The following is a 9,965-nucleotide window of genomic DNA, read 5'->3' on the forward strand; positions in this document are numbered from 1 at the left end:
ACTTTTACTATGTGCAACTTCAAGTAATAAATTTTACTTGGAAAAAGAAAAGAAGAGTTTAAGACAGGCAGCATGTCACAAACTAATACAGTGCTCAATTTTTGATATCTCAAATCGTTCGAGCCATTAGTAAAGAAAAGATTAAAACTGAAAAATCTTTGAATTTTTGTAAATAACCAAACAATTTTAACCATTTAAAGTTACAGAACTCCATTTAAAATGTTGGTTCCATCGACAAAGACAACATTAAAACCCTTAATTTTAAAACCAGACACAATTTAAATGTCACAAAAAAAGCTTCTTCCTTTATTTCTTTCATTTGTCCAGAATGATGTACTGATTCAACCAACAGGTTTGTTCTTAAGAACTTGTATTATGAGTAACAGTTTATGTGCATCAAGTCCCAGCAACACTTTCTGGAAAAACTCAAAAGTGTATTTCAGGTCTGAAGGATAACTGAGATTGAAGCTGTATATGACTCTCAAAGAAAGAGCACAAGCCTAGGTGACTTCGCCAAGGTTCTGAAGCACATTTACTCCCTCAAAAATCAGTCCAACATCTGATGGTGGGTCACAGGCTTCTGCACCTTCAGGTCTGATGATGTAGATTCCAATGACAATATTGCCCATGTCTTAGAGTTTTCAAAGTCTGTGTCCTACAAAACACAAAAACAGTATCAATGTTCAGTCAGTTTAATTCCACAAAAATACAGATTGTACATTTAGAGAATTTTGTATCTACTGTCCATTCCTTAATCTTTCACATCACGCACCGCATTTACTTAAATAACTACTTTACTGTGTTTGTTAGGGTGGTCAAAAGTACAGGCTTCTGTGCTGAATTTTAAAAATGTGAAGAAACCAACATTCTACCAAAGAAATTCAATTGGCCAGTGTTCTTGTGCTCAACAGATGTGACTGTGAACACTGATAATCGCTTAATGCGGTTCCTTAATATTTCTGCTTAGACAAATCTGCTGAGAGACATCTTCAAAAGCTACCATACGTAAATGTAATCTGTGTAACCACTCGGTCAACAATATGAAGCAATATTATAGCCAATCAGAATCATATGTCGAGCATGTGAACACTATGGTTAATCAGCAGCCTAAGAATCTGCTCACCTGTGCTCAATTTCCTCAGAAAAATGCTAGCATCATCACAATCTTTTAATTTTAGGACTGACTGGTACCGAAGTCTGTACTTTTGACAACCCCAAGTTAAATATACTGTGTGTATTGATATTCCTTGACAATATTTTGCAGGGGCATTTTGGTATATATTCACTGCCAGAGAACACTTACTGTATACATGAGGTTTCATAGTCTTCATTAAGATACACAGAACATGCTCTGAGAATGCAAGTTCAGATGGTATCATACTGTAGAAGAGACATTAAGTGTAGACAATGAAAAAACACAATACTAATGTGGAAATTATTTACAAGCATCATAAATACAGATAACAAACCTTGTCGATGGTAGCCATCAGTTTCCAAATTTTACACCCTGCAATTCCTCCTTTTATGGTAGATGCTGGCCAGCTTGCTGGTGTAACCATCTTGTTTTGACATAAATGTTTGAATTAGTGGGACAGTAGTGATTCGACTGAATTCAGCAGCAATCTGTGGATTTAAGACACAAGATTATAATAAGGATAACTTTCATACAAGGCACTGTCTCACTGTTTTTAGGTGGTTATGGATGTGACAAAAATTTTATATTTTATTATCTATATTGCTGCAAAAACACACATGGCAATTGAACGTGGCTAGCGTTACACTTGCAGGTAACCAGATGTTCTCCTTTGGATGGCTACGATTAAGATGGCTGTGTAGCGCATTCCACGTTTTAAATCTATGCACAAATCTATAGTGTTTCAACAACTGTGATCTTGGAGTCTTTGCACTGCCACATGCTTTCCTTGAGAAACACGAGTCAGAATAACTGTCTAAAAATGCTAAAACTCAAAAGACTCCGAAATACATTCATAACATAAATTACCATAATTCTGTGAACACTCACATCACTTTTCTTGGCAATATTTAACAGTAAAGAGTTATGAAATACTCATACCTGACAAAGCCACCATCTTCTCCTCCTCAATGTGCTTCCCGCGTTCGTTTGTCTTCTGTTCTGCTCTGGTGCTCCACCTCTAGGTAAGCAGCTACGGTATCCACAAATATCCAAACTTAAGAGGGTTTTGCGTTTTACTCCACAATGTTAAGTTGGCCAGTCAAACCCTTATTAAGTAAAGTCTACAGCACTACATTTTTGTAGAAATAACATAGTTTACTTGTGTTAATTTAATTACTAATATGTTTTATGTAATGTGAACAAGGATGGGTATAGTAAAACTAACAATAAGGAAAGTTCATTTTTTTGAGTGTAGCTTTCCCATGTGGTCTCCCATCCGGGTACTGACCAGACTCAGGGCTTCTTATGCCTTATTCACACTTATGACTGTAGTTGCATGTGTAGATCTACAGCTGAGAGATGTTCATGTGAGCTCCACTGGTGCTTCTATTGGCTGTCGCTCAAGAAAGTCGCTCTTCATTTGCATAAATTTGAAGGATTCTCAACTTTGTTGCGTTGCTTGACAGGCCCACCTGGTCGCCAATGGTCGCTCGCATTGATGGAGGTCGCAGAAGTCACTCACTCTTCACCGCTGCAAGTCGCCCGTAGAGTGAATGAGGCTTTAGCTTCAGTGAGTAGCTGGTCTTGGGCTACAGGGTGATATGGCTACATCCATATCACTCAAAAAGAAAAATGTGTCATTATTTACTGGCCCAGGACTTGTTTTTAAACCTTTATGGGTTTCTTTCAACTGTTAAACACAAAATAAGATATTTTGAAAAATGTTGAAAACCTGTAACCATTGACTTTCATAGCATTTGTTTTACTATGGAGGTCAATTGTTACAGGTTTTCAGCATTCTTCAAAATATCTTCTTTAGTGTTCAACAGAAGAAAAAAAATCTCAGAGGTTTGAAACCACTTGAGGGTGAGTAGATGTTCATGTTTGAGTGAACCATCCTTTAATAAAACTTCAAAATAATAAAAAAATAATAGAAATATTACACAAAAATCAATACCAGTGTTCATCACATTCAAACTAGTTTGTTCCCCATTTAAAAATCCTTAATAATGTCCACAAATAAAACTAAAGGTTTGGACTAATGTTGATGAGGTGGCATGGTGGCTCAGTGGTTGCCTCACAGCAAGAAGGTCGCTGGTTCAAGTCCCAACTGTGTCAGTTGGCATTTCTGTGTGGAGTTTGAATATTCTCCTCGTGTTGGCGTAGGTTTCCTCTGGGTGCTCTGGTTTCTCCCACAGTCCAAACACATGCGCTATAGGTGAATTGGAGTAATTAAATTGGCCATAGTGTGTTTGTGTGTGTGAGAATTTGAGAGTGTATGGGTGTTTCCCAGTACTGGGTTGCAGCTGGAAGGGCATTTGCTGTGTAAAACATATGTTGGAATAGTTGGTGGTTCATTCCTCTGTGGCGACCCCTGATTAATAATGGACTAAGCTGAAGGAGTGAATGAATGAACTAACATTGATGGTCCATAAAGTTCAGCATGCCTGGTATCTTTTACTTCCACTGAAGGTTTTTTTACAGGTGCTGTAGAAAACTCCTCAGTGGCATCAGACTTTGGACTTTTTTTGTTTGTAATAAAGTGTTTGTGTGAAGAGCGTGTAAATCCCCGCTGACTGTACACTGTAAAAAACATCTGTAAATAAGCAGTTTTCTGTATTTTGGGATTCATGGTTTTATTTTCCTATTTTATTTATGCTTTTGAATTCCTTTTTGCGGTCTTGATCTTTCATCCAACAACTTTTAATCTTGAAAAGTTGTGAGTTAGGAACATTTTAATAGTTTGCAGTGGTGTAATGTCTGAGTTGGTGTTGTATATTAAGCTTTTTGTGTTGTATATTAAGATTGAATATAAAGTTTGTTTGGCATGCTGCCCCGGGAGAGAGCACTGAGCTCATAAGATCCTCGAGCCTGGGGCTCCCTCCCATTTGCAAGGTAAGAGGGGAGTTTGAGCTCAGGTAGATCTCGAGAACTCCCCTGCTGTAGTAGCTAATGAACAGATAGTGATTGCTCTTAAGAGTTAATACCTACTAGGAGCATGTCTATGGTGCCGATTTGGATTATTCAATTAACTTAAGTTGCATGTTTTTGGATGGTGGGAGGAAACCGGGAAACCCGGGGGAAACCCACATGAGCATGGGGAGAACATGTAAACTCTGCACAGAAACGTTGACCTGCTTGGTAAGGACTAGAACCAGTGATGTTCTTGCTGTGAAGCAACAGTGCTAACCACTGGGCCACCGTGCCACCCATCTAGGAAAGGATTAGGAGTAGGGGTGGAAGGGGGGATTCTTCAAACGAAGATGGCTGTCGTGTGGAACTTAGGGTATTTATAGTGGCTTAGGAATCGTCTGATTGGTGGATCATAAATTCAATAATGCAGGGCTGGCTGCAAGCAATCATAAGCAGGTGATCCTCTCGAAATTAGTTTATAAATAAACTTCACTTATTATACATTGTATTATTTCAAACTACTAAAATGTCAATAAAAGTCACTGTTAAAATGTACACTGTTAAAAATAAATGCGTTAAATTAACGGTACGATTACTCATTTTTACAGTAAAGTACTGTATTTCATTAATTTATAGAGGTAATAGGTCTATATATCTCTTATAGAGGTCTGTGTTTTGAATTACCAACATCTACACATCTTTTGTTACACAGATAAACACGTTAACACAGCCATATGCAGGTGGTGATGAGAAAGTTACATAATAAACCAATGCTCATCACAAGCAACTGTTCCCACAAGTAGAAAAGAGAATCAGTGTACAGAAGGTGCTCAGTGTCATTCACACAGCTACTAAACACCAGTATGGTAACATGCATAAAATTAAAGTCATGAAATAAACATTGTTTATCAACATTAGATGGAACATACATCTCTAATGTACATAACTGATGGGGAAACAACTAAAAAGATCCATAATAATGTCAACAATAAGCATAAAAATTGATGCGCCACACACGAAATTCTGGGTCAATTTACGGTTATTCGCTGTATATATTAAGGAAACATTCTGTTAACCAGGTTACGGATTTTTACTTCAGCATTTTTACAGAGTTTTACCGTTGAAATCACGGCCATTTTTTACAGTGTAGAGTTGAATTTTCAATATCAAAAGTCGACAGAGCAGAGATCAACATCCCATAATGCAATTCACAACCGTAAATAAACACTTGTGAATCACAAAATACTGAAACTGTTCATTAACAGATCCGTTTTACAGTGTAGTTGTGTGTGATTTGCAGTGCTTGTGTGTATTTCTGCTGTGTGACAGTGGTGTGCCGCTGGAACATCAGACGTCGGCCCCTCGGGGTCCCACACACTCACTCACTCAGTGTCTGGATGGAGGACTGTCAAAACTGAGCTGCTCCAGTTGCTTAATAGACAGCTGACAATACAGATCACGTCTCCATTAATCAGAGCACTGGAATAATTCACTCTGGTTTTATTTAAGGGCCCTGGCAATGCGACTTTCCTTTGTTCAATGCTTTTTCAGATCTCACACATTTTATATATTATATTCTTAATACACTGCATTAAAACACTGCAAGGATTTATAACATTTGACATATAAAATACTCACATTGAGGCATGCAGTGACACACACTAATTTGCACAAGTGTAAGCTTTCACACTACAAAGCTTTATATAATGTATATGGGGCAGCACGTGGCGAAGTGAGTAGCACGATCCCATCACAGCATGATGGTCACTGGTTCAAGCCCCAGCTGGGTCATTTGGCATTTCTGTGTGGAGTTTGCATGTTCTCCCCGTGTTGGCGTGGGTTTCCTCCGGGTGCTCCGGTTTCCCCCACAGTCCAAACACATGCGCCATATGGGAATAAATAAACCAAATTGGCCAATTGGCAAACTAAATTCAAGGTGTATGGGTGTTTCCCGGTGTTGGGTTGCGGCTGGAAGAGCATCCGCTGTGTAAAATATATGCTGGATAAGTTAGCGGTTCATTCTGCTGTGGTGACTACTGATTAATAAAGGCACTAAGCTGAAAAGAAAATGAATGAATGGATATATGGAAATGGTTTCTTGTGACAGCTCATTGATATTCTGTCACTAACAGAAAAGCTGGTTCATTTGTTTGACCGCGCTGGAGACAGAATATTATGGAATGCATATTTTCAGTTTCTCAGACACACAAAAACAATTTATAAAGTTACTGTACTTGCAAATACACTCACTGGCCACTTTATTAGGTATAGCACTAAGAACAGGCTACAATTCGCACAGGCTCATCAAAATGACAGTAGACGATTGGAGAAACGTTGCCTGGTCTGATGAGTCTCAATTTCTGCTGCCACATTCAGATGGTCGGGTCAGAATTTGGCATCAACACCATGAAAGCATGGATCCATCCTGCTTTGTATCAACAGTTCAGGCTGGTGGTGGTGGTGTAATGGAGTGAGGGATATTTTCTTGGCACACTTTGGGCTCATTAGTACCAATTGAGCATCGTGTCAACACCACAGCCTACCTGAGTATTGTTTCTGACCACGTCCATCCTTTTATGACCACAGTGTACCCATCTTCTGATGGCTACTTCCAGCAGGATATCGCGTTTTGTCATAAAGGACGAATTATCTCAGATTGGTTTCTTGAACATGACAATAGCTACGTTTCCAACCACCTATTTTTTAAAACCCGTTGATGGAAATGCCAAGATGCGCATACATTTACAAAACTGCGCCTAAAAAACACATGCGCATAACTGAGTAGGATAAACTTTTTATTTAATAAGAAAAGATGCACATAAACTATGATAGAAACACTTTTACCACACAAATTCCAGTATGCGCATTAAAAAGGTCATGTGATTTTGTTATAAGAGATCATGTGATGATGAAAAAGTGTGTGAATGGACAAACCAGCAGGCTGAGCACACTGTAAAACATCTGAACTGTTGTTTTGGTCATTCTAAAACGCCTTAACCGTTTAAGTATTAGTGTTATTATATTATTAATGACCTCCAGAATCAAGAGTGTCTGTGTTCCGCGTCTCACACCTTCAGACTCCACCACACATTCACCGCGTGTCAGGATTGCCTTCTTAGGTGTCATTTATTAAATAAAGAAAAGACTCACGCAGATTCTCCTACTGCAGCAAATTCAGTTTTTACTGTTGATATTTAGAGCCAGATAATCAGGAAGTGATGATTTTGTTCTTTTTGACTCGTTGGATGGAAACGCTGCTTTATCCGCACGTCTTTTATGCGATAGTCCAGTTTTGCGCATAAAATTCATTCGCATTTTTGGATGGAAACATGGCTTTCATGTGTACTCAAATGGCCTCCACAGTCACCAGAGCTCAATCCAATAGAGCACTTTTGAGATGTGGTGGAACGGGAGATTCACATCATAGATGTGCAGCTGACAAATCTGCAGCAACTGCATGATGCTATCATGTCAATATGGAGCAAAATCTTTATATGGGCAAGCATTGCAGGCTTTGTTTACTGCGGCAAGTTGACATGACAAGTTTTAAACTGTTCCCGAGCGCTGCATTTCACGTACAAAGATGCATTCTGCCTGAATGTGTCCTAAATACTTTATGAATTCATCAGTAATATCTTTTTAAAAATCTGAAAATATTAGCTTTCACTTGTAATACTGAAAAATATTTATTATAATCACTGAAAATTACACAATTTAAAATCACTCTCGCGACCCCTTGAAATTATTCTGCGACCGCAGAGAACCCCAGTTTGAGAACCACTGAATTAGGCTAACTAGGCAGGTTAGGGTAAAGTAATTAGGCAAGTTATTGTATAACGATGGTTTGTTCTGTGGACTATCAAGAAAAAAAAATAGCTTAAAGGGGCTAATAATTTTGACCTTAAAATGGTGTTTAAAAATTAAAAACTGCTTTTATTCTAGCCGAAATAAAACAAATAAGACTTTCTCCAGAAGAAAAAATATTATCAGACATACTGTGAAAATTTCCTTGTTCTGTTAAAAATCATTTGGGAAATATTTAAAAGAGAAAAAAAAATTCAAAGGGGGCTAATAATTCTGACTTCAACTGTATATTGTGCTGCCCTAACATGCACTTTTTCATCATCAGTGCTACTTGTTTGCAACCTCATTTTCGCTGGTGTATGTGAAGCATTAGACGTTATGAAAATGAGCTGCTGTGCTTCTCAGTAAATCACACACAAAGCTTGGGCTTTTATGTGCACAAATTTGCACTGCATAATAGGTCTGATGTTATGTTTGGATTCTTCAATTAGGAAATGATTTCTTTCCCTAGATAGCGCGCGCATTTGGGCCAACTCCGGCTGAAATGCACCACTGTTGACTTAATGTCAATGATGTCATCGGTGAAAGTCTAATTATTCAGAACCGGCTGCTGACTGCACACAGCACTTCTGGCTGACATATGGGCCAGTCTCGGCTGAAAGCATTTGTAGCATTGTAATGCAGCGGCTTTACAAACCAGATTAATGTGTTATTTTCAGACCACATTTGGACCAGCTCAGACCAACACCAAATTAACTCAAAGTGGGCCACATTTGGGCCACTGCCATTGATTAAATACCAAACTCTTGATGAAGTTTTTGGCTGAACTATGCTTTTAAAGTACAAATTTTTGTCAGATTTTTCTTCTAAAGTTAGATTAGATAGGGTGTCATGGTGGCTCAGTGGTTAGCACTGTCGCCTCAAAGCAAGACATCGCTGGTTTAAATCCCGGCTGGGCCAGTTGGCATTTCTGTGTGGAGTTTGCATGTTCTCCTAGTGTTGGCGTGGGTTTCCTCTGTTTCCTCCACAGTTCAAACACATGCGCTATAGGTGAACTGAATAAACTTATTGGACGTAGTGTATTAGTGTGTGTGAATCAGTGTGTATGGGTGTTTCCCAGTATTGGGTTGCAGCTGGAAGGGCATCCGCTGCATCGAACTTATGCTGGAAGAGTTGGTGGCTCATTCCGATGTTGCGACTTCTGAAATAGAGACTAAGCCGAAGGAAAATGAATGAATGTTTTGGCCAGTCTTGGCTGAAAGCATTTGTAGCATTGTAATGAAGATATATTGTTCATAATGCCAGTTTATTACTTTAAAACGATGATAATCTGCCATTTTAATATCACATTCTGACCAGAACACCAAATTTACATTCAGTTTACTCAAAGTTGGCCACATTCAGCACAAACCAATATACTTTGAAGAATGTTGAGAACCAGCAGCCATTGACATCCATAGCTTTGGAACAAAGAATACTCATTGCTATAAAATGTTATTGAAAGTCAATGGATGAGGCTCACGGGTTAGCACTGTCACTTCAAAGCAAGAAAGTTGCTGGTTCACGTCCCACCGGAGCCAGTTGGTGTTTCTGTGTAGAGTTTGCATGTTCTCCCCGTGTTGGCGTACTGCTCCAGTTTCCCAACAGTCCAAACACGTGTGCTATAGGTGAACTGAATAAACTAAATTGGCCGTAGTGTATGAGTGTGTGTGAATGTATGGGTGTTAACCAGTACTGGGTTGCAGTTGGAAGGGCATCCACTGTGTAAAACATATGCAGGAATAGTTGGCGGTTCATTCCGCTCTGGCGACCTCTGTTGAATAAATGGACTAAACCGAAGGAAAATTAAGGAAAGTCAAAGGATGCGGCATGGTGGCTTAGTGGTTAACACTGTCGCCTCACAGCAACAAGGTTGCTGGATCAAGTCCCAGCTGGGCATTTCTGTGTGGAGTTTGCATGTTCTCCCCTCCGGGTGCTCTGGTTTCCCCCACAGTCCAAACACATGCACTAAAGTTGAATTGAATAACTAAATTGGCTGTAGTGTATGAGTGTGTGAGAATGTGTGTGCAAAGGGGTGTTTCCCTGTACTGGGTTACTACTGTAAGGCATCCGC

The 9,965-nt window shown here is 39.1% G+C and overlaps 1 long non-coding RNA gene across 1 annotated transcript; it reads right to left on the reverse strand.

Moving 5' to 3' along the window:
• Positions 1-277: 277 nt before the first annotated feature.
• Positions 278-2,388, reverse strand: LOC130231177 (uncharacterized). The gene is made up of 4 exons (XR_008837996.1): positions 2,075-2,388; positions 1,470-1,623; positions 1,304-1,380; positions 278-655 (listed from the first exon to the last, which is right to left on the reverse strand). It is a non-coding gene; the product is annotated as an uncharacterized LOC130231177 (long non-coding RNA).
• Between the last annotated feature and the right edge of the window lie 7,577 nt (positions 2,389-9,965).

The sequence above is a fragment of the Danio aesculapii genome, chromosome 6 (assembly GCF_903798145.1).
Source record: "Danio aesculapii chromosome 6, fDanAes4.1, whole genome shotgun sequence".
NCBI lineage: Eukaryota > Metazoa > Chordata > Actinopteri > Cypriniformes > Danionidae > Danio > Danio aesculapii.